This window comes from Tamandua tetradactyla, chromosome 11 (assembly GCF_023851605.1).
Source record: "Tamandua tetradactyla isolate mTamTet1 chromosome 11, mTamTet1.pri, whole genome shotgun sequence".
Taxonomy (NCBI): Eukaryota; Metazoa; Chordata; class Mammalia; order Pilosa; family Myrmecophagidae; genus Tamandua; species Tamandua tetradactyla.
Genome location: NC_135337.1, coordinates 60,684,579 through 60,710,940, shown reverse-complemented (window position 1 = coordinate 60,710,940; position 26,362 = coordinate 60,684,579). Strand labels below are relative to the sequence as shown.

The window sequence follows — 26,362 nt, the reverse complement described above, 5'->3', positions numbered from 1 at the left end:
AGGAAAGGAGAGAGGGGAAAATAAAGAAAGCCAAATTTGGATCCTGCCTCTTAAACTGAACAAGGCAGACAGATTTTCTGCCTTCTCTGAGCCTCAGTTTCCTCATTTTCAAAATGGAAATGGTAATACTAACTCGTAGTGTTTTTCTGAGATTAGAAACAATTCAGAAAGAGCACCTAGCATAGTGTTTCACACATAGTAGGATCACAGCACAATGTAATTAAAAATTGATATGTTCCCAATGGGAAACCATGAAAACTCGGAAAAGCACAGAGAACACCTGTGATAGAGATAATTGTTGTTAAAATTTGAGTATATCCTCCATCTATGCATATCTTTATATATATCCATTTGTGTACTCTACTTAGTTTTTTATTTACTTTTTTTCACTTAACATGACTTTTTTCACATTAGTGTCGGTAAAATACACTAAATTCATACTACTTTATAATAATTGTACCTGCAGTTATTAAAATAAGGTTGGAAACTGTCACTTTTACCATTCGAACTCTACTTTTGATGGGGCAGTATGTTTATGAGTTAGATGTATAATTTAAATTCCTATATAAATGATACAGTGGAGAGGTTGCAAACTGCTTCTTTCTTTTTCTTTTTTTTTTTTTTTAATAACCTTTATTACTGACTTCTGTGGATTGAAAAGTTGTTTTAGATTTTTAAAGAAATGGGGTAGCCAGATAGAATGAAAAAATCATTGAGTGACTCTATAGCCAAGTTCCATACCAAACAATAGAGGTACATTTGCAACAAGACGTAGTCTTTGTACTGGAGTTCATAATTTGGGTAGTGTATTAGTGAGGGTTCTCTAGAGAAACAGAGCCAACAGGAGATATCTGTAAATATGAGATTTATAAAAGTGTCTCATACAACCGTGGGGACATAGGAGTCCAAAATCTGTAGGGCAGGCCACTAGCTGGCAGCTCCAATGAAGGTCCTCAAGGGACTCTCAGGAGAGACTGGCTGGCTGAAGCGGATAGAGAGATTGTCCCGTCTGAATCCTTCTTAAAAGCCTTCTGGTGATTAGATTAAGCATCACTCATTGCAGAAGACACTTCCCTTAGCCGACTGCAGACGTAATCAGCCATGGATGCAGCCAACGTGCTCATGATTTAAGTCCAGGAAGTGTCCTCATAGCAGCAGATAGGCCAGTGCTTGCTTGACCTGGCTGAGCTAACACATGAACCTGACCATCACAGGTAGTGATATAATGCATTGTTCTTTTCAATCTCTTAATGCCTGGGGAACTCAACCCTTGCCTGAGTAACCAGCATTCTCTGCCAGCTGCAGCTATCCTCTTTACACCCCCTTAGGGACACCGGAGGACATATAGGAGGAAGGGATTAGGCCACTACAGACCAACAGAGAAAGCCCAATCCCATATGTACACCTGACAGCTGTTGTTTTGACCTGCTCACTCTCTGTTCTCCCTTTTTCTGGTGATATAGTAACACCTGAATTTTTCCAGAGGACCTGGCAGTTGGTATATGAGTCTCCTGACTTTAAGGAATGGGGGCTTAAAAAGTTTTCACATGCAGCAGAGCCTTTGATTTAAAAGCTTTGTCTCCCCTAGGTATTTACAACCATCCTTCCTTCCTGTCAACCTTCATAGGGTCTTTCCTCCTTCTCTCATGGTATTTATCTTATTCCATGCTCTAGTCTAAGTTTTTATGTGGAATTTGCCTAATCCAGGGCCTAGCACTAAGCCTACTGCAAAGTCAATACCCTGGATGCATTTGTGGCATGATTTCATGTATCCTTTCCCTGCCCCCCAGCATTGTGGGCGATCAGTGAGCATGTGTGGGATTAAACTGGGTCTTAGAGCATTTGTATTCTTCTCTCATATAGCCACAACTAACTGTTGCTTTGTTAACTGGTATTCTGAATTAGTCCTTTGAATACAGGATGCCTAGTTATATAAAACAGTGGTCATTATTCCCACCAGTGCCAAGTCTACGGATATTTCTTAGGATTAAAAAGCCCTTGGGCTGTCTCTTTCATCTTCTTTGATAAATGCAGAAAACCCACATCAAAATGACGGGAGGGATGTGTTTGCATTCATGTAACTCCACTCAGGTGATACGTGACATTTAAAATCTTAGACGAGGAAAATGGACTATTAATATATTAAAGAAAAAATAAAGTTGCTGCTTATTTGACTACTTATTATTTGCTAGCACTATCCTAAGTGCTTGGTGTATATTATCTCCTTTGGACCTAGCAATAACTATGAAAGGCAGATATTTATTTGCCTCTTTATAGATGAAAGCATTGAACATAAGAATTATGAAATAGCTTGCTTTAAGTCAGACAGCTAGCTGATGGGTCTTGGGTCCAGGATTCCAATTTAGTCTATGCTCTCTACACTGTTTTGCTTCTCTAGATAAAAGCAGAGACCCTAACATTGTAAAAATGAATGCCCACCTGATAAATCACGTTTTGAAAGTTATCTTTAAATTATTCTTGGCCCATATGAAAAATGCATAAGTGAATGACTGATTGAATGAGTGAGTAAATGCGTGAGTGAAAGAGAGAGTTAATAAAAGAATGGGGTAGATCAAAGGTACTGTATGTATTTCTCTGCCAGATACACTGGTGCTTGTTTAAAATCAGATATTCATGATGTGTAGATTTGTGGGGAAATCATCTTAAAAGAATTAAATTCCTTGAAAAAAATGCAGGCCAATGGGGGGAGTGCAATCTCAAAATATGGAGGGGTTGATGAACCTATGAAGATTGATATTATAGCATTGGTGAGGATGCAGAGAAATAGGATCCTTCGTACTTTGTGAGAATATAAAATGAGGGGCCACCGTGGAAAACACTGATGATTTCTCACAAAGTAAAGTGGAGCATTACCAGGTGACCTGGTGTGCCAGTCGGGGTTGTCTACCCAGCCCTCACATCCTACTAGCTGCCGGAATGCAACATACCAGAAACGGAACGACTTTTTAAAAGGGAAATTTAATAAGTTGCTAGTTTACAATTCTAAGGCCGAGAAAATGTCCCAGTTAAAACAAGTCTATAGAAATGTCTAATCAAAGGCTTCCAGGGAAAGATACCTTGGTTCAAGAAGGCTGATGAAGTTCAGGGTTTCTCTTTCAAGTAGAAGAGCATGTGGCAAACACAGTCAGAGTTTCTCTCTCATCTGGAAAGGCACATGGTGAACACGGTCAGGGTTCTTCTCTCATCTGGAAGGGCACGTGGCAAACACAGCATCATCTGCTAGCTTCTTCTCCTGGCTTCCTGTTTCATGAAGCTCCCCAGGACGCATTTTCCTTCTTCATCTCCTCTAGTGTGCTGGTTTGAAGTGATGCATGTATGCTAGAAAAAACATGTTTTAATCCTAATCCCATTTTGTAAAGGCAGCCGTTTCTTATAGTCCCTATTCAGTACTGTATGCCTGAAACTGTAATTAGATCACCCCCCTGGAGATGTGATTTAATCAAGAGTGGTTGTTAAAGTGGATTAGGTAGAGGTGTGTCTCTACCCATTTGGGTGGGTCTTGATTAGTTTCTGAAGTCCTATAAAAAAGGAAACGTTTCAGAGAATGAGAGATTCGGAGATAGCAGAGCTGAATGACATAGCCACGAGAAGCAGAGTCCACCAGCCAGCGACCTTTGGAGATGAAGAAGGAAAATGCCTCCCGGGGAGCTTCATGAATAGGAAGCCAGGAGAGGAAGCTAGCAGATGATGCTGTGTTCACCATGTACATTTCCATATGAGAGAGAAACTGTGATTATGTTCGCCATATGCCCTTCCACTTGAGAGAGAAACCCTGAACTTCATCAGCCTTCTTGAATCAAGGTATCTTTCCCTGGACACCTTAGATTGAATATTTCTATAGACTTGTTTTAATTGGGACATTTTCTTGGCCTTAGAACTCTAAACTTGCAACTTATTAAATTCCCCTTTTAAAAAGCCATTCCGTTCCTGGTATATTGCATTCCAGCAGCTAGCAAACTAGAGCATCTAGGCACAAACCCAGGAGAGCTGGGAAGAGGGACTTGAAGGTTTTTTTGTACACTGATGTTCATAGCACTGTTATTCACAATTGCCAAAAAGTGGGAACGACCCACAATAAACAAAATGTGTTATATCTATATGATGGAATATTACCCAGCCATGAAAGGAATGAAGTTCTGATACATGCTGAGACATGAATGAACATTAAAGACATGGAGCTTCATGAAGAAAGCGGATACAAAAGGCCACATATTGTGTTATTCCATTCATATGAAATGACTGGCATGTGCAAATTCAAATTCATGGAGACATAGAGTAGATGATAGATCATCAGGGATGGGCGTGGAAATGGGGGTGTCGGTGTTTACTGGGTACAGAGTTTCTGTTTGGAGTGATGGAAAAGTTTTAAGTGCTGGTGATGGTAGCATGACATTGTGAATGTAATTACTACTTGAAACTGAGTAAAAGGGAAAGCTTTAGGTTGTATATATGTTACTGAAAGAAAAATGGTACTGTAAGCGCTTGAATCAGTGGGGCAGTGAGATGCAGTTATAGTTCATTTTGGACTTCCCTTACCTCCTTTTTACCAGGTCCTCAGTGACTCTTGAGTGGTGGTGATTTATTCCTGGTTACACCGTATTTACTTTATTCCTTTGATATTTTTTCGTCTGTAGGAAACAAACCCATTTTATTAAGCTTCATCAATTGAATGAAGGATCGTCACTTCCCCATTTGCTTGCCTCCATTTGCTCCACCATTTAATTCGTTTTGGAGTATGGGAATACATTCTGTGTAGTGCTGGGGCGTTCTAGCATTCAAACTGTAAACGCTCGTTTAATCTCTGAGGCAGCACAGTGCCCCATCCTTTCACTTACTCGGCCTCTCCCCAGCCAGTAGCCCTCTCTCATGCCCTCTCCAGAGAACAAACCACAGTCGTCTGCTGGGGTTGCAGATGCAGCTGCCCAGCTGCGTAGGGTGAGGGAGGGTATGCGGGGAGCGTAACTGCTTTTTAAAAATACTTTCAGCTAATCCTTCTGTTTTTCTGTCCTGTCTTTACCCCTGCTTCTGCTGCCTGGACGTGGATGTGCCGTCAAATCCTGTATCTTTAGGGCATTTTATTATTGTAATTCAGCTAAGCCAGAAAATTCAGACAAAGAATTTTAATTTCGTAATTTTGCCAACTCTGTTTTCATCTTCCAATTCTGTTGCTGATTTCCTCTGAGCACATAAGACAGGCTTAAAAGTTTGAAGGAAAAGCAAAATCAAGGAACTTAACTCTAAAGTGAAAAATTGTTTAATTAATGACAGCATTGGGAAAAGATCAAATTGGCAGTATGTAAAAGTAAATAAGAATGCTATGCAAATGGGTGTATTTAGAATTATCTAGAGATGAAATTGAATACTTTGATCTCAGGATTCTTCATATTGATTTGAGAGTGTGTTTGCATTCAGAAAATAATGAATTTTTCAGTAAACTTTTAAATGGAAGCATACAGGAAAGTACACACACTTCTAAGTGTACATGTGGGTGAATTGTTACAAAGCGAGTACGCCTGTGTCACTAACATCCAAAACCAGCAACGCAGAAGGCCTCTCATAGTCGCTACCCACCTTCCCACCTCTGCTAAGAGTAGCTACTAGTCTGAGGTTTAAAACTGTAAATTAGTCTTGCTTGTTTTTGAATTTTACATAAATGGAATCATTCAGTATTTAATCTTTTGTTCTGGCTTCTTTTGTCAATGCTATCTTTTTGAGATCCATCCATGCTATATGATGTGATAGTTGTAGTTCCTTCCTTCTCGTTGCTAGATAGTATTCCACTGAGTGTCATCTCACTTTAATTTTTTTCATTTAAATTTTGAAAGGCACTTAGGTTATTTCCAGTTTTAGTCTTTTACAAAAAATGCTGCTGTGAAGATTTTCATATGTGCCTTTTGGTTATATACTTCAGAGTGAAATTACCAGGTCATAGGGTATATGTATATTAAGCTTTAGTAGATGTGTTAGAGTCAGTTGTCAACTTGGCTAGGTGAGCATACCTAGTCTTGTTGCTGCGGACATAAGCCAATGGTACGTGAACCTCATCTGTTGCTAATTACATCTGCAGTCAGCTAGGAGGCGTGTCTGCTGCAATGAGTGACATTTGACTTAATTGGCTGGTGCTTAAATGAGAGCGCAAGGTAGCACAGCCCAAGCAGCTCGGCATTCCTCATCTCAGCACTAGCAGCTCAGCCCAGGTCTTTGGAGATGCAGAAAGAAGTAACCCCGGGGAAAGTTGTTGGAACCCAGGGGCCTGGAGAGAAGACCAGCAGAGATCACCCTGTGCCTTCCATGTAAGAAAGAACTTCAGTGGAAAGTTAGCTGCCTTTCCTCTGAAGAACTAACAAAATAAATCCCCTTTTATTAAAAGCCAATCCGTCTCTAGTGTGTTACATTCCGGCAGCTAGCAAACTAGAACAGTAGATATTGCCAAACAGTTTGGCAACCAATTAGCAAACAATTGGTCTTATCAATTTTTATTTTCATCAGCAGTTTAAGTAAGAGATGTCTAGTTGCTCTACATCTTCAGTCAACATTTGATATTGTCAGTCTTTTTCATTTTAAGCATTCTAGTTGGTGTGTAGTGGTGTATCATTGTGATTTTAATATGAATTTCTATGATGATTCTAAGGTTAAGCATCTTTTCTTAAGTTTATTGGCCATTTTATATAGTCTTTGGTGAAAGGCCTGTATATGACTTTTGTCAAATTTTCTATTAGGTTGTCCAATTTTAGTTTTATTGATTTATGAATTGTTAATATACTCTGGATATGAATCCTTCAGATATATATGCATTACAGAAATCTTTTCTTACAATTTAGCTTGCCTTTCCACTTTCTTAATGATGTCTTTTGGTGACCAGAAATTGAAATTCTTAATTTTAATGTAGTCCACTTTATCAGTTTTTGCTTTAGGTTACTGCTGTTTAAGAAATCTTTTTTTTAACCAAAGTTATGAAGATGTTACCTTTTGTTTTCTTCAAAAAGGCTTATTGTTTTAAAGTATATTGATTTAAAAAATTTTGAATATGTTTGTTCACATAGCCTTATCTATTAAAAATAGTCTTAAAAAGTTTTAAGTAGCAACTTTGCCACAAACTTCCTTCCTGTGTGATTTTTGCCAAAGCAGTTAGCATTTTGAACTCAATATCTTCAACTATAAAATGGTAATAGTAAGATCTATTTTAAAGTATTGTGAGCATCACATCTATTTGTATATAAATATTACTGAAAAGTCAGCCATATGAAAGAGCTTTGCTACATTTGTGTATATTTGAATATAGTCTGGGTATTAAATGACATTAGGAAATTATTATTTTGTGTGGTGTAGGAGAATGTCCTTATTAGGAGATGCATGCTGAAGAATTGAGTAGTGTAGTAATGTGATGTCTTATTTCATTTACAAAAAGCTCAGCAAAAAGGAAAAAAAAATAGGTACCCATTTCAACTTTCTGGCATGTTGAAATTTTCATAATAAAATGTTAAAGGAAAAGGTAGCTATTAATGAAATTATAGCCTCCGTGTTAGTTAACATTTTCTCCAGAGCTAAAGGTGCATAAGGAGAAAATTAAATGGATTTTGTGTCACTCTTTTGTTCTATCTGGTAAATGATATGAAAATGAATTAAGAATTAGAATTGCGTGGTTGACTGGGATAAAGTGTATAGGCATTGTTGGAAATAAGTAGAATATAAGGAAGGGATCTGAGGTGTGCTGAGTGTCTATTAAATGTCACATTGCTCTGCTAGGTGTTCTAAATGTTAGCACCTTTAATTAATTAATTAATTAATTTTTTTAACATGGGCAGGCACCGGGAATTGAACCCAGGTCCTTTGGCATGGCAGGCAAGCATTCTTGCCTGCTGCGCCACCGTGGCCCACCCAGCACCTTTAATTTAGAAAGCACCTCTGTGAGGTATTAGAAAAGCTTAATGACTTTGGTATAACTTGGCTAACACAGCTGCTGGCTGCTGGGGCTAAGACCGGAACTCGGATCTGTCAGACTTCAGGCTCGTGTTTGTTTTTTCTTCTTCCAGTCCTCCCTTTCTTCCTCCCTCCTTCCCCCTCCTCCTTGTTCCCTCCCTCCTTTCCTTCCTTGCTTCCTTCTTTCTTTATAAAGAAGTTTGTTTGTTTTTTTTAATGAATGTTATGCTTTTCATTGTAAAAACTCTAGAAAACACATATGTTTCAGTTAGCTTCTGCAGCATAGCAAACCTTTCCAAAATTCAGTAGTGTACTATAATATGCTTTTATTTAGCTCACAGCTCTGCGAGGCAGCAATTTAAGCTGGGCTCCACTGGGCAGTCCTCATCTGGGTGAAACTTTTGTTGTCAGTGGGGCTCCCTCACATGTCTGGGGCATCAGCTGGGGTGACTGGGCCGTTCCTTCATGTGGTCTCGTCCTGTAACTGACTGGCTCGGGTTCATTCTCTTAATGAAGGCAGAAGAGCAGACAGACCACCAAGGCCTCTTGCATGTGATTTCTGAGCTTGTACAGCATCATTTCCTGTCTGTTGTTCAAAGCAAGTCATAAGGCCAGCCCAGATTCAAGGAGTGAAGAAAGCCTCTACCTCTTGGTGGGAGCCAATGCAAAGGAATAGTGCAGAGTAGCTTGGATGAGGGGCAGATTGGGAGTGGAGGGTTGCAGGCGAATAGCTGCAGCATTTTCTGCAAACAGTCTTCTAGAGCATACAAATGTAAGCATCGTTTAAATCATTCCCCATACCACTGTCAAGGGATAATCGCTGTTAATATATTAGTGTGTTTCCTTCCATTTGTGTGTCTATGCATATATGCTAGTTTGAAAGGAAGTATGCCCCCTAGAAAAGCCATGCTTTTTAAAAAATTTATTATTTATGAATTCAAAAAAATTAAGAACAAACAAAAACATTAATATATCATTCTGTTCTACATATATAATTAGTAATTCTCAATATCATCACATAATTGTATATTCATCATTTCTTAGAACATTTGCATCAATTCAGAAAAAGAAATAAAAAGGCAACAGGAAAAGAAAACGATAACAGAGAAAAAAAAAGATTATACATACCATACCCCTTACCGCTCACTTTCATCGATTACTAGCATTTCAAACTAAATTTATTTTAACATTTGTTCCCCCTATTATTTATTTTTATTCCATATGTTCTACTCGTCTGTTGACAAGGTAGATAAAAGGAGCATCGGACACAAGGTTTTCACAATCACACAGTCACATTGTGAAAGCTCTATCATTATACAATCATCATCAAGAAACATGGCTACTGGAACACAGCTCTACATTTTCAGGCAGTTCCCTCCAGCCTCTCCATTACATCTTGAATAACAAAGTGATATCTACTTAATGTGTAAGAATAACCTCCAGGGTAACCTCTTGACTCTGTTTGGAATCTCTCAGTTATTGAGACTGTCTCATTTCCGTCTTCCCCTTTTTGATCCAGAAGGTTTTCTTAATCTCTTGATGCTGAGTCTCAGCTCATTCCAGGATTTCTGTCCCACATTGCCAGGAAGGTCCACACCCTTGGGAGTCCCACATAGACAGGGGGAGGGTGGTGAATTTGCTTGTTGTATTGGCTGGAGAGAGAGGCCACATCTGAGCAACAAAAGAGACTCTCCTGGGGGTGACTTTTAGGCCTAAATTTTAAGTAGACTTGACCTATCCTTTGTGGGGTTAAATTTCATATGAATAAACCCCAAGACTGGGAGCTCAGCCTATAGCTTTCATTGTCCACACTGGAAAAGCCATGTTTTGATCAAAATCCCATTTCATAAAGGTAGAGTATTCCTTATTCAATACTGTATGTTTGAAACTGTAATCAGATCATTTCCCTGGATGATGTGATTTAGTCAAGAGTGACTGTTAAACTGGATTAGGTGATGACATGTCTCTACCCATTTGGGTGGGTCTTGATTGGTTTATTGGAGTTCTATAAAAGAGGAAACATTTTGGAGAATGGGAGATTCAGAGAGAGCAGAGAATGCTGCAGGACCACAAAGCAGAGAGTCCACGAGCCAGAGACCTTTGGAGATGAAGAAGGAAAACACCTCCTGGGGAGCTTCATGAAACCAGAAGCCAGGAGAGAAGCTAGCGGATGACACCGTGTTTGCCATGTGTCCTTCCAGATGATAGAGGAACCCTGACCGTGTTCACCATGTGCCTTTCCAAATGAGAGAGAAACGCTGACTGTGATCTCAGATGAGAGAGAAACTCTGAACTTCATCTGTCTTCTTGAACCAAGGTATCTTTCCCTGGATGGATGCCTTAGATTGAACATTTCTATAGACTTGTTTTGATTGGGACATTTTCTTGGCCTTAGAACTGTAAACAAGCAACTTATTAAATTTCCTTTTTTTAAAAGCTATTCCTTTTCTGGTATATTGCATTCCGGCAGCTAGCAAACTAGAACAGCATACATAGAGGAAGACTTTTCCTTTCTTTTATAGAGTGGGATTCACATTTTAGAATCAGATTTGTGTTCTGTTAATCTCCTTTAACATTATGTTGTGGGTATCTTCTCTGACATTAAATATTCCTTGGATATGTATGTGCTTTACCCTAATAAGATGCAAAGGAAACTAACATAAATTGAGTGCCTGCTGTGTTCCAGGCACTATGCTTAGTAAGCCCTTTTCATACAAGTCTTTTGATTAAAAAGCAAGTTTCTTGTTAATTTGCAGGGCTGGCATTCTGCCACCAACATAAGAAATTCATTTCCTGCTGCAAAGAAAAAGCAAGGGATTTTGTGTGAAAAGATCTGGAGAAAATTATAATGGTTAAGCTATATCAGCAATGTGTGTTTTTCTCTTGAAATCCTAACCTGTAAACTGCTTAGGAAAGGGCAAGCTCAGTTTTGTCAATGGTTGGGAGGGTTGTGGGTTGGCTGTAGACAAGGGTGTATGCTCTCTATTTCTCACTGTTGTCTGAAGAAACCATTATGCTGAGCTAGCTCAAATATTCGAGTTATATTTGAAGGCCAGTGTAGACTGTTTTGTTTATTTGCAGACTTGTATTTTGGTTTCATGAACAAAGTAATAGCTTGTTAGAGAAGAAGGTATGGTGGAGCAAACACATACGTTTGTGACAGTGAGAGATTAATTACATTCATTAATCAATAGAAAAGTGTGAATTTTCTGGAATTGTTCCCATTTGAGCTACTCTGTCCAGTTGACAGGCTCTGCACCCTGAGTGGTCAATCAGGAAATATAGCTCTTGGACCTAGAGACCATCTGTTCAACCTTCTCATTTTACAGGGGAAGCCATGTCATTATGATTTATTTTATTGATCTGGCTATAATTCCATATCATGTTGGACATCAGTTCTTATTGTATAAAGACAGTGGAGTGTGAAAAGTGTAAAATCTAGAGGTAAAAGTCCCAAGTTTGAGTCTGGGTTTGGCACTGACTAGCTGTTGATTGTGAACAAATTGCTTACTTTTTTGGGTTTTGATTTCCTCATCTAGAATTGCAAAGGCATCAGTCTTCTCAGAGGTATTGTGAAGATTGACTGAGACATTTTACATATGAGCTGTCTAATACTGTAGCTACTAGCATAAACGACTACTGAATACTTGAAATGTGCCTAATCCAAATGGAGATGTGCTGTGAAATACAAAATACACAGTGGATTTTGAGACTTAGCATGAAAGAAATGTAAAATGCCTCGTTAATTATTTTTTTATGTTGATTACATATTGAAGTGATAATATTTTGGCTCCGTTTAGTCAATAAAATATATTAGAATTAATTTCACTTATTTTTTTTGAATGTGGGTACTAGAAAATTTAAAGTTACATATGTGGCTCACATTTGTGGCCTGCATTATATTTCTGTTGGTCAATGCTACTCTACATGCAGATTGTTTGTAGACCATATTATGCAGCATAATTGTTAATTAAAGCCAAAACAATTGTGGAAAGTTTAGCTGAATGGATAGGAATGCTAAGTGATAGCATGAAGCTTATTGATTTTTTTTTTGTATGCTGTATGGTGGGGTCACATTTTGTTATTTTTCCATGTGAGTAACCCATTGTTGCAGCACCATTTGTTGAGTTTTTGCTTGTTTGTTTTTTGTTTGTTTGTTTGTTTTTTGGAAAGTTTTTGGACTGGGAATCGAACCCTGGTCTCCGCATGGCAAGCGAGAATTCTACCACTGAGCTGCCCTTGCATCCCCTGAAGCTTATTGGTTTTGCTTAAATTTCTAAAGCAAGGTTTTATTTTGGCATCTTAAGTTTTCCTTCTTGTGTGCTGTGGAGAGTCAGAGTGGCAGTGATAATCCAATTATGAGAGCAAGTAATGACTTCAGTGCATTAAGCTACATTGTGCAGGCATTGTGCTAAATACCGTATTTTAGGTAGGCTTCTACTGGTTATAAGTTACAGAGACCCAGTTTGAATGAACTGAATTGAAAAAGGAGGCTTTTGTATCCACAGGGAAGGTAGGGGAGCACCTGCACCTCCTGAGTTCCTGGAACTTGAAATCTCTGTCTCCCTTTCTTCCTCTCTCAAATTTGCTTCTCTCTCCTTGATGACATCATTGTCTCCTATCAGTTATATCCACATGTCAGAAAGCAAGGCTCTTACAATTCCTGAGTGTCATCTTGGCTCTAGGGAAGGATTCAGACTTGCTGTCTCTGGTTTCAAATTTTAAAATCCTGGGGAAGAAGGGCTGTGGTTGACTGAGCTTGGTTTGCGGTACCCAGAGCTGGGCATGTAGCTCTGATTCCAGCCATAGGAGGAGACTTTCTCAGAAAAAGGGAGTGCTGTTCTCTGCTGATAAAAAATAAATGTACACTCCACCTGCCTTATCTAAATTAATATGTATTGCTAGTGAGTGAGGAAATGCTCCAATTTAGAGAGGAGGAAACGAAGGCTCAAAGAAGTTATATTTTGCCTCAAGTTCAAACATCCAGGCTGCAAGCCTGTTTGTTGCCAAACCACCACACTGAGAATTCCAGCAAATTGGGTTTGTGTTGACTTAAGTTTTACTGAATTAGCCCTTTGCTGTTTTTTTCCCTTCCAGATTACTTCCCACTGAAATTAAAGATGGGAATGAGGGGAAGGGAGCTGGCCCCATCATATGAATGTTCAGTAAATCATTCTTGCATTGAAAACCAACATGACTGTTCTCTCCAATCTTGAAGCCAAAGCTTTAAAGGTTCTAGAAAACCTTTGGTGTATTTTCCTTCTACTAATAAACTTCAAACATATTTACGATCACTTGATCATTTTGTTTTGTAATTTGTAATCTTACTTATACTTTCTTTTGGAAACTTCCCCATCTCATGTTACGCCAACAGCTCATGGCTCCTTGTAGTTCATATCACATGGGCATAGTGAAAGAGGCAAAGACGAAAGGGTTGTTTTCTGTTATTCATAAATGATAACCTGCCCAAAGGATATATTCTTTAGAAATGATGATTCTTAAGTCTTTAGGAAAATGGTCTGTGGTGTTAAATCTCCTACTCAGGTCAAAAAATAAAGTATAACATTTCAAACTAAAATGACTTTAAAAGGGTGCAAGTCTAACTTTATTTTCTTTAATCCAGTGGAAATGGTTTTATTTACATAGAAAAATAGCAGGAAGTGACAACTGTATTGGCTGAAACGCTAAGAGCTGTGACCTGGACTGATCGGAAAACCAGATCCCGAGGTAGCTCCGTGGCAGTGAGCAATAACAAATGCACAGGTGAACTTTGTTGAGTTCTAAGCAGCATTCAGAGTACTTTCCCTTAGATCTCTCACCAGTTCTTCCAGTAGTAGCAGTTGTTATTCATTCATCTAGGAGTATTCATTAGGTGTGCCAGAATGGGGCAGGCACCACACATAGTCCTGTCCTCGTGGAACTTACGGAATGCTGGGGAGTCACACTGCATATGGCAATTTTTTTCTTCAATTTTTTAATTTTGGAAAACAACATATATACAAAAAAGCAATACATTTCAAAGCACACCACAACAGTTAGTTGTAGAACACATTTTAGAATGTGATGTGAGTTCCAGTTCTAGAATTTTAGGCTTTTCCTTCTAGCTGCTCTAAGACACTGGAAACTAAAATATCACTATAATGATTTGGCAGTCATACTCTTGCTAAATCCTGTCTTCTCCGTTATAACTCATCCTTCTCCTTTGATCCCTCTGCCAGTCGTTAGAGGTAATTGGGCTCTGCCCATTCTAACTTTTACATGTTGGAAAGAACTATTGATAATATGTGATAAGGGAATGGAACTAGTTGATGTTCTGGAAAGGCTGGTCCCTCTGGGTTTCAGGACTCATCTGGCCTAGGAACCCTGCTAGAGGTTGTAGGTTTCTGGAAAGTAATCATAGTACATGGACCTTTGTAGAATCTCATATAAAGTTCCAGGTGTTCTTTAGGGTTGGTAGAAATAGTTTTGGTTGGGGTTTGGCAAACCGTAAGTAGCAGTCGCTAGCTGAGACTTGCATACGAGTAGCCTCTTGATTCTTTTTTTTTTTTTGCTGTATGGGAGGGTCACATTTCATTATTTTTCCATGTGAGTATCCCATTATTTCAGCACCATTTGCTGATAATTTTTGTTTTTTTGGACGTGCATGGACCTGAAATCGAACCTGGGTCTCCCACACTGCAGGTGAGAATTCTACCACTGAACTACCCTTGCACCCCTCTTTCAACTCTTTTTGGACTCTCTCAGCCACTGATACCTTATTTGTTACAATCCTTTTCCCCCTTTTGGTCAGGAAGGCATTATCGATCCCATGGTGCCAGGGCCAGGCTCCCTGGATGTCATGTCCCATGTTGCCAGGGAGATTTTCACCCCTGGATGTCATGTCCCACCTAGAAGGGAGGGTAATGATTTCACTTGCAGCATCAGGCTTAGAGAGGGAGACGTCACATGTGATCCAAAGAGGTCCTCTGGAAGTAACTCTTAGGCATAACCACAGGTAGGCTAAGCTTCTCTGCTATGCAAATAAGCTTCACAAGATCGAGCTTCAAGATCAAGGGCTTGGCCTATTGACTTGGGAGTCCCTTATTGTTTGAGGTATTATCAGGGGTTTCCCCGCTAGTAAAGTTTAATATTCCATTTTTTTCTCCCATTCCTCCCAGAGGAGTTTGCCAATATTTTTAATTATCTGCTCAACATACTCTGGAATATATCTGGGCATTCCCTTAAGCCATACGGAATTACAAGCCCTTGTTCTCATTCTGGACTCGCTGTGTTTGGGTTATTTCAATGATGTATCCAGACAGGTTGAGTTAGATTATGTACTACATAAAATTTAGGTTCTGGACACAATAAACCTCTCATCTTTTGGTGTCATAGAGTAGATAAAGTTCTAAAATACAATGTCTTCTTACCCCTGTATTTTGATTTACCTTAGTTCCAACCCAATCAGCTTCATTTTCATCTCTAATTGAAGCCTGATCTCTTTTTCAATTTCTTTAGCAGTCGTTGTATGTGGCAATACTGACCTTCAGAACTGCACAACTCCTGCTCTGAGTCTTAGGTGTCACACAGGTACCCAAAGTTCCAGGGAAATATCAGGTTATACATTTATATCACAGCCTCTCATTATCTAGAAATAACAGTTACTGCTTGGAACTAAATGTGACTACTATAAGAGCTTGCAATTTAGGCCCCAATTTTCTTCTAAGTATTTTCTAAATGAGACCACACAATATTAACTCTTTTGTTTCTGGTTTATTTTGCATCACATAATGTCCCACAGGTTCATTCTCAATGTTGCATGTCTTATGACTTTCCTTTCTGTAGCAGCACAATATTCAATCATATGAATATTCTATAGTTCACTGTTCTTCTCAGTCAGTGTATCCTTCAGCCATCTCCATCCATTGGGCATCGTATATAATGTCCAGAGTCAACAGCCCATCAACACTCTCAATCTTAGACAATTTTCATTGCTCCCAAGAGAAAAGTAACTGATAAACATACCCTCAACAAATAGAAAATCCCAACATCCCCTTAAGTATTGTCCATTTTCCCCCATTATTTTGCTGTGGTACTATTGATGTCTTCTTGTTAAACATAGCCCATAGCATGCAATAGTAGTTTTCCCCTTATACCCTGATATTATAAACTCTTTGTATAAGATTCATACCTTTGAAGTAGTTCATGCAAGAACTTACATTTGTAGTGTTCCTCGGTGGGATACATGTCTCTGTATAACCCCTTTCAGTCATGTTCACCATCAATATGACACTATTACTTATAGACTCACTATGAACTGTCTTCACTTCTATCCATTCCCTTACATTTAAGGTCAACCTCCATTAGCTAAAAATTCACCCATCTCTAGCTTCAATATTCCTCTAGGTCCCCTATATTCTATATTCTATACCTCTGAATTTACCTTTACCATGGTCCTAAAAGTAGAAACAAACAGTATCTATCCTTTTGTGTCTGGCTTATTTCACTCAACATTATATCCTCAAGGCTCATCTATCTTGTCATGTGCTTCAGGACATCATTTTGTCTTACTGCTGCATGATATTCCATTGAACGTGTATACCACATTTTGTTTATCCACTTGCCTGTTCATGGGCACTTGGATTGTTTCCATCTTTTGGTGATTGTGAATAATGCTGCTATGAACATTGGTGTGCAAATGTCTGTTTGTATCATTGCTTTCAGCTCTTCTGGGTATATACTGAGTAGTGTATTGCCAGATCATGGGGCACCTCGATATTTAGTTTTCTAAGGAATGCCAGACTGTCTTCCATAGCAGCTGTACCATTATACATTCCCACCAGCAGTGCATAAGTGTCCCAGTTTCTCCACATCCTCACCAACATTTGTAGTATTCTGTTTGTTTAATAGCAGCCATTCTTATAGGTGAGGTGATATCTTGTTGTAGTCTTGATGTGCGTTTCCCTTATAGCTAATGAAAATGAGCATCTCTTCATGTGCTTTTGAGCCATCTGTATTTGCTCTTCAGGAAAAATGCCTATTCGTATCTTTAGCCCATTTTATAATGGGGTTGTTTGTTCTTTTGTTGTCAAGTTGTATGATTTCTTTATGTATATAGGATAACAAATCTTTATCCGATATGTGATTTCCAAATATTTTCTCCTATTGATTTGGCTGCCTCTTCACCTTTTTAACAAAGTCTTTTGAGACACAAAAGCTTTTGATTTTTAGGAGTTCCCATATATCTATTTTTTTTTCTTTTGTTGCTTGTGCTTTGGCTATAAAGTTTAGGAAGCTACCTCCTATTACTAGATCTTGAAGATGTTTCCCAATATTTTCTTCTAGAAGTTTTATGGTACTGGTTCTTATATTTAGGTCTTTGATCCACTTTGAGTTAATTTTTGTATAGGATGTAAGGTAAGGGTCCTCCTTCATTTTTTTCAGCTATTGATATTCAGTCCTCCCATGCTGAAGAGCTAAGTTGACCATAGATTTGGTGATCTGTTTCCACATTCTCTGTTCAATTCCACTGGGCAGTACTTCTGTCTTTGTGCCAGTACCATGCTGTTTTGACCACTGTGGTTTTATTATAAGCTTTAAAATCAGTAAGTGTTAATTCTCCCACTCACTTCTTTTTTAGGATTTTTTTTTAGCTATTCGAGGTCTTTTTCCTTTCCAAATGAATTTGGTAACTAGCTTTTCCTAGCTTTCAAAGTAGGTCAGACAGGCAATTTTAATGTGGTATGTTGTAGCTGTATTAGAAGATGCACAAGGACCACATGGGATTTTATATAACCTGACTTTGAGAACTTTGAAGGCTTCCTAGGAAAGTGCTGTCTAGGCAGGGACCTGAAGGGCAGGCAGGAACTGGCCACACTGGGGATCTGAAAGAAGCTGTGTGTCTGAAAGTAGAGTGAGGGTTGGACAAGGAGAAGTGGTGAGGGCTAGGGTGGAGAAGGAAATAGCTGGCCGTTGAAGGTGAAGCGTCTATTATGTTAAATACCTTCAACTGAGATTGATAGGAAGCCTTGTGTAGTTTGAAGCAGCTGAGTCACATAATTGGATCTGCATTTTAGTGAGCTCTGTTAATAAATTTGCTAAATCTCTTTCAATTTTATCTTTAAATTGAAAGGGATAGTCTACCATTTACAGATCTTTGCAACTTTAATATTCCGTAAATTTCTCTTATTCTGGCAAAACTTTATTCCATGCTGTTTTCCAGATCTCTAGGGTGTCAAGGTCTAGGATTATAATTAGTGCCTGAAGAGGTGATAGTATTTGGCATGGGGTGGGGTACAGGAAGCTGAATAGATGCTGTATCATGGTGTATCGTTTCCATTGGGAAATAAGGAAGTGGGAAGGTTCTGCCAGTTCCCCTGACAGTCTTCTGAAGGGGAGCTGGCGCTGGCTATAGTCTCTCGTGCAAATAGATGGGATGTCACCTTGCTGGGCTTCTAGTGCAGATCAAATCTGATATTTATTTTCTAAAATTGCTACATGTTGAGATTTTCACTGATGAAATGATATAAAGTCTGGAATTTGCTTTAAAGTAATTAGGAGTCTATACCTGTGAAACAAGATTGGCCGTGACTTATTATTGATTCTGAGTGATTGGTACAAAGGAGTCCATTATATCATTTTACCTACTTCTGTATGTTTGAAAATTTCCATAATATAAAGTTAAAAGATAAAACAATAAAAATACTCTCACTTAGTACTCAAATTCCTTATTTTCTCTTAAGCACAAATGGAGAATGAATGAGACACTGTCATTTCAGCATAGTGAGACAAATTGACCCAGAACCACTGTGTCATACACACTGATAGGTTCCCTAAGATCTTTATCAACTTCAGTGGCTTAAAACGTTCCAGACTGCATTGAAATTGTGTGGGCAGATTAAAAAGAAAGACTAGTCCCCTCAAAAGAAAATGTAACTCTACTAGGGAGTCCACTGATAACAGGCAGTGCTCTGTTTGGGTTGGGTCTGCTCCTGACATCTCTGGGTCCCAGGGTGGGGTGGAGAGAGCACTGGCTTTGGTGTTAGGCATAACAGACTCAGCTGTTATCAGCTGAAGGACACTGACAAGAAATAATAAAAAATATGTGACATTCAGTGAACCCTTACTGTGTGCCAGGCACTCTGCTAAGCTCTTTATATCATACAGTTCTCGTAGCTGTCCTCTTAGTTGGACGCTACTATCTACAGATGAGAAAACTGAGGTTTAGGGAAGTTATCACATTGGTCCAGGGGCACAGAATTTATGTATTTCCTAGTAAATGGTGTGATAAATCAATAACAGAAATCCAGTAATTAGGATGCAGTTAGTATCCCAGCTGGATTAGGTTTGGATGTGTGTAACAGAAAAAAGCAAAACAAACAAACAAACAAAAAAAAACAATGGCTTAAAACAAATTAGTTTGTTTCTTTCTTACCTCTGAGAAGTCTAGAGTTAGTCATAAGTCCAGGGCTGATATGGTTGTCTTGGGGACTTAGGCTATTTAGGATATGGGAGCTACATACTTCAACCAACAGAAAGGAAGAAGTAGTGAATGAAAGACATGGGACCCCTCCTTCCCTTTTAAGAATGTATACCAGAAGTTGCATATATCATTTCTGTGTATAATTACAATGTTCAGAATATAGTCCTATGTCCACACCTAGATGATTATAGGAAACTTGCACGTGGCAGGTCCTGGACACAAGAGAAGACTTCATACTGTGTGGCCATGTGCCCAACTAAAGATTAGGGGTCCCATTAGTATACAAAAAGGAGAGGAATATTGAGGCTCACTGACAGTCACTGCGTAGCCCAGACTCAGCTTCATTTCTGAGTTCTGGTCTCCTTGGGTGTGAAGTGGACATGATAATCCTCATAGAGACCACTCATGTTTAAGTGGATAAATCCCAGGCACTTATAGTGTTCAGAAAATGTTAGTTCCTTCTCTCCAGTTAGATGTGTTTGGGTGGGCAGCAGTGGTTTGGTGTCCTGTGAGCTCTGCCCATAGCTCCCTGCTTCTGGCATGGTTGCTGCCTTCTGCCCCACCATCACAGGGGGTTTGCCACATGCTCTAGGGCCCAGCACTTTGTTAGGTGTAATGGTGTTACTGAGACTAGGCATCCACAATTTAAGGCTCTTGAGCATAACAGTATATGTAATGAGCTTCGGGCCAAACCTGGTGATAGCCAGGATTTAGGGTAACCTTCATCTTGTGTTTCTTTGCACTTGACTTTGGGGAGCTGTTTACTATGCAGTGTTTTTAATAGTCTCTTCTCTCCAGGATTGAGAGCCACTGAGCATGGGGCTACCTGTAATAATCAGGAGTCTCTCTGTCTGAGATGCTGAAGTTTCTCTGCTTGTGAAATGATAGATGAAGGGGACGGTGCTTCCATGAATTATTCTTGAAATGTTATTGTAGGTATAATACATTTATCCTGCAAGCATGTCCTTGCAAAGTCAAGGGTAAATTGAATGTTTTCAAATGGAGCTGTGGTTTGAGTGAGCTGTTAAGGAAATCCAGGTTGAGTTTTTAGCTAAGCTGAATATGGTTTCCCAAATAATTTTTTGCTTTTTCATTCAATTAGCAGATACTTATTGAGACCCATTATGTGGCAGGCACTGTACCAGGCCTGGCATACATGGTGAATGTTGCCTTTATCCACTAGAGTTGCTCAAATGTATGTGAACCATAAATTGACAAATATATTCTTAGGTTAATATATAGTCAAATAATAACAATAACATTTGTTATGTCAATTCTAAGACCTTTTTTAAAAAAACATGCTATCAATTTTGAAACCTGGAGACATCTTAAAATTGATAGTATATGTGTCATTTTTTGTCAGTGACAAGTTTTTATTTTTATTTTGTAAGTTGGCCTCTTAGATTTGATGAAATGCAGTATCGGAGTAGGGATTTAGTGTTTATTAAGTGCCTTCATGTATATCATTTATTTGATTCTTCCTGTGAGAGAGGACAAGAGGTCTCTTCTCTTTAAGGAAGGAAAATCTCGTTCTGAGTGATTAAACAAATTAAAGATACTGTACATGTGGCAGGTTCAGGACTCAGAAATAGACTTTCTTCCTGCAAAGCTTGTAGTTTTTTCACCCTGCCTTAATGTTTTTTTTAATCTGCAGACATGTGTGTGAACACAATAGAGGTTACACTGTTTTTTAAAGCAAGGAACTTGCTTTTAATGTAAAAAAGATTTTTTTTTCTTCTGGTGATTTCAAACTAGGTCAAAGATTAGCGAAGTGTCAATTTTCAGGAGCATTACATAAAAGTCCTCTAAGCTAGATGGCTGCAATACAAGATTGCCTGCTGGAAAGCCACATTAAATGAAAACCTTCAGGTTTTGCTAAGCAGATCCTGCCATGTGGGAGAAGACGAGAGTAATACCACAAGGTGCCCACATCACTTTTTACTTACTACACTTAGTAAGGCAGGTCGGATCCAGATGTCCTCCAACTTGTACTTTGATCATTAAAAATTGCCAAAGAGTGAATTTGGATCAGAAAGATGGGAGTGTGAATCCTGAGAGTTGTGTGGCTTGGGAAAGTTACTTAAATTCTCTGAGTTTGCCTCAAAATAAGGATAACACCTTTGTGGGGCTGTTTGGAAGGTGAGAGTTAAGGTAGGTAAGACATGTGGCAAATGGTAAATACTCAGTAAATGGCGATTATTTTTATTACTGCTAGAGCTTCAAGGAGGCACAGGTTTTAGGGTACTGAGTTATCTTAAATAATATGCCCTACCTGGACAATTTGTCCTCTTCTCTGGGATACTCAGCAGTTCATCAGGTATCAAGACTAGACATCCCTATTTCAAGGGGCTACATTATAGGAATAGTTCAGGTTTTCTTCTATCATATATTTGGCTTTGTTTCTAGTACACATCCTCTTCTCTCTTGTGTTTTGCTCTGTGTGTAACTTGACAGCTGCTGCTATTTGTGTGTGTATTCACAGTAAAACTTTGATTAACTTGGACTTATTCTTAACTGGCCATGGTTTTTCTCCCTGGGCTTCATGTGGAAGAGAAAGAGGAAAATGACAACTAAAGTTTCAAGGATAGGAAAATTTGAGAACTGGGGAAGATCACGTAATTCAACACCTTAATTTTACTGTTAAGAGAAGGGAAGTCACTCAAGGCCCGCCTGATGGTTACAGTGGAGTTAGAGGATTTTGTCTGTGGTTCTTTCTTCTGGACTGTGGCCTAAAGATGCAGTTTGACACCTGTCTTGTTGTTGGTTCTCCTCCAGTTCTTGCCACTACATTACAGATCTCAAATTCAAATATGGCAAGGACTGACTGATCGTGGGAATGAGTGGAACAGGCTGGGTATCATAATTAGGAAGTGGCGGTGAACTTTGGCAAACTGGAACCCATGTAACTTCTGTATAGAAATTTAAACTAAAAAAAAAGTTAGTACAGTACAAACAAAATATGTCTGGAGACTAGGTATGACCTTTTGGTCCCCAGTTTGAGTCCTTGCACCATCTACATCCAAAGGCCTTATTTGATAAGGAGATAATCTGGATCAAGCACTGAGGCTCATTGTCAGAGGAAGTTTAATCCTGTTCATTGACTTATGTTAGGTAAAATAGAATATTGAAAAAGTGCATTTTAGAGACCTAATCATAATACATTTTACAACAGAGAACAGTATAGGAGCTCTGCCTTCATTTTTGTTTTTTAATTTTATTTTTTATTATGAGCATTCCATTCTACATATATAATCAGTAATTTATAATATCATCACATAGTTGCATATCATCATCATGATAATTTCTTAGGACACTTGCATCAATTCAGAAAAAGAAATAAAAAGACAACAAAAAAATTCCTACATACCATACCCTTTACCCCACCCTTTCATTGATCACTAGCATTTCAATCTAAATTTTTTTTTAACATTTGTTCCCCCTATTTATTTTCATTCCATTTGTTTTATTCGTCTGTTGATAAGGTAGATAAAAGGAGCATGAGACACAAGGTTTTCACAATCACACAGTCACACTGTGAAAGCTGTATCATCATACAATCATCGTCAACAAACATGGCGACTGGTACACAGCTCTGCATTTTCAGTCTGCCTTCATTTACTGTCTGGTAAATCCAGAACTCTTTGTTGTTCAATTATCCAAGTGAATTCACATGTCAGGTGTATATAGGCCATTCACAACTGGGTAACATTAAGACCTCTAAGTTCTGTTGGTTTTGTAGGTTCTGCATATATCAACATTCAAACATTTATATCATTCTTGAGTGCAAGTGTGTGGTTTCTTAAAACCAATATTTTAAGAAACAATAACTATGCTCCATAATACCATTTTCTTATCTATTTTATTTTTATAAAAATAATGGTCATGAACTGCTACATTAATTTTACAATCCACTAATAGGTCACAACATGTAGTTTAAATATACTGGACAAGGTGATACTATGATATTTTTATTAATTATTTTTTAATTTAGTAGCTATTTAGACAATATCTAATGAGAAGGAGATGCTGTTTTGGGTGTCATGGAGGATACCAATATGAGCAAAACGTGGATTTTTGTCATCATGGAGTCCAAAATCCTTAGCAAAGACATGAATGCAAACAGCTAAAAATTCAAAGGGGAGCAATCACTTTATATTAATCAAAGTGCTTTTATATTATCATACAATTTAGTGATAGAATCATATAACATGATAATAAATCTCTTTGGTAGGCAGAGACTATTTTACAATTGAAAAAAATGAAGTTTTTGAAAGTAACTCATCCAATGTATAATACAAATAATGTAGAACAATATTAGTAGTAGTAGGTTTGTTAATAGCATTTGTTGAGTATTTACGGTATGTTGGGTGCTAATTTAATTCTCAGTTAACCTTCTAATGATGGTATACAAGAGAAGATTGAGGCCCTCATGGATAAGTGTTCTAGTTTGCCTGCTGCCGGAATGCAACACACCAGAGATGGATTGGCTTTTAATAAAAGGGGATTTATTTCGTTCGTTTTTCAGAGTAAAGGCAGCTAACTTTCAACTGAGGTTCTTTCTTATGTGGGAAAGCACAGGATGATCTCTGCTGGCCTTCTCTCCAGGCCTCTGGGTTCCAACAACTTTCCCCGGGGTAACTTCTTTCTGCATCTCCAAAGGCCTGGGCTGAGCTGTGAGTGCCGAGATGAGGTATGCTGAGCTGCTTGGGCTGTGCTATGTTGCGCTGTCTCATTTAAGCACCAGCCAATTAAATCAAACATCATTCATTACAGCAGGCATGCCTCTTAACCGACTGCAGATATAATGAGATAGGTTCACCATACCATTGGATCATGTCCATAGCAACAGAACTAGGCACGTTCACCTGGCCAAGTTGACACCTGAACCTAACTACCACAATAAGTGAACTCTTTATGAATTTGGCCTTCAGCACAGTAAAGAAGATCTTAGTTATAAAAATTCATGTATAGTCCAATTTAGGTCTCAAACTCTAGTTTCAAGACTGTTGTAAGTTACTCTAGTTATTGTATTATTCTGCCTTAAATATATTCTTTATATCTCTAATATTATAGAGTTATTAACAGTTATTATTCTGATACATTTTATTTGTATTAAATTAAATGTAAGAATAAGATGAAAATGGTCAATGTACCCTATTCCATTTTTCTTAAAATTTATAAATTTGGGAGATAGATATCCAAAAATACAAAGGCACATGTTTCATCTATAATTTATTCCAGCAGTATATCTGCAGCTCTGAAAACATTTGAGCAAAAATAACTAGGAGCGCTCTTCTTGAAAATAACAATTTTCACTTTTCAGAAGTGGCCCTCTCTCAATTCTCTTAATTAGTGACTCTAAACCCAGCATTTGTCAAGGCACATGACAGACACTGTCTATTTGCTCTCCCTGTAGCTGAGTAATGAGTTAAAGGGAAAAGAGCAGTAAAATATTATTGGAAAAGATTTCTTTTCTAAAGACTTCACAGAAATTACTTCGTTAAGTAGTTAAAATAGCCCAATCTGACAGATTCAGCAAATTGAAAGTATAAAATTGGTGTTAAAAATTTTATTACACACTTTTTGTCCTCCTACCCAAGTTGTTTGATCTTGTTATAAATAAGCATTAACTCTGATTTGTGGCTCAGATCAGACCTCCCTCTTGTTTAGATACAGCAGTTAGGAAAGCAGCTGTCATAGAGCGTAGGGTCCTCTCAAAGGGACTGGTGGAATCTAGAAGACAGCATTCCTGACATTTCCTTCTGACTTATTCTCTTTCTACAAGAATCTCCATTTGAGTGATCCTTGAACAGGACAACCTCACACAATCCAATTAACTCATTTTACGTAGTCTCTGAGGTAGAGCGCCCAGGAAACTCTTTGGGTCTGTAATTGTCTGACTGAAGCCTCTTAGATGGTATAGTTTGGTTTTGTGTCCTTACGTGGTTAGAATAAAACAGCAAGAGAAAACCATGAGCGTCTAGAAGAAAACAAAACTGGCAAATATATATGGACTTAAAGCATATTTTATATATATGCAATTTTTTTTTTAAGTGAGGAATCAACGTCAAATGACTTTGGAGAAGCTCCTCACTTAGTCACTCCAAATTCTAATCTGGAAAGTGATAATTTTTAACCCAAATTTTCACTTGGTCTTCACCTGAGATGAGAATGAGGAAGCCATTCTGCAGTTTTATCATTTCAGGTGAAAATGACCATTTGGTAACTGTAGTTTGATACTTATTGTTTTATCCAGAGTTTTCAAGGGCCGACACTTACAAAATGTTGGGGTCCTCTTTAATAAGAATACATCTTCCAACAGAATCACCATTTAAAATTAGGTACCCGGCTTTGAAGGGGGCTTCAGAGAGAAATACTTAAGCTCCGTTAACTTAGTGATAAATTAGCCTCTGATAGTGGGTGACTGCTCTGCCCAGAATTGTAAAAGGAAAAAAAGAGGAGCCCACGCAGGAGAATAGAAAGAAAATCCTGTCTGCTTTGCTTGGCAACCATCCTCTTAAACCAGCTCAATGTATAGTCCTTTCTCCAGGTCCCAAGATAAATTATGGCAGAGCTGAAGTTCCACCTGACTCAGGCTTGGCCCCTCACCCATTTGTTCGTTCAACAAGTAGTTACTAAACAGTCACATCTGTTCACTAGGAGGAATGGACCCTAACTGCCTTGTAGAGTTAGAATGGCCAATCTTTGATATCTAATTTAGGGATCATCCCCATACTGTGGAAAGCGTACAATATCGGCTTTTCTTTATATCCGAGTGTGCATACAGCCTGGCACTTAACATGCATTCTTTATTTGTTCAGTTGAGTTACAAGTCAGTCCTCCGGATTGGTTGCCCTTGGGGGTGGGGTGGGGTGGGGTGGGGTGGTGTGTATTTGGCTTGCCGAATCTTCGAGTAAAAAGAGACTAAGTTATACAAATGGGGCATGCTCGGGATCTTAC

The 26,362-nt window shown here is 38.5% G+C and overlaps 1 protein-coding gene across 3 annotated transcripts in view; it reads left to right on the top strand.

The window, feature by feature from the left end:
- Nucleotides 1-26,362, top strand: part of DNAJC6 (DnaJ heat shock protein family (Hsp40) member C6) — a 188,147-nt gene that overhangs the window by 25,248 nt on the left and 136,537 nt on the right. Inside the window, exon 1 of one of the 3 annotated variants that reach the window (XM_077120695.1) lies at nucleotides 14,065-14,168. The exons of the other annotated variants lie outside the window; for them this stretch is intronic. The gene's annotated coding sequence lies outside the window, so the exon portion shown is untranslated. Of the gene's footprint in view, nucleotides 1-14,064; nucleotides 14,169-26,362 lie in introns of those variants that run through there. 3 annotated transcript variants of the gene reach the window in all.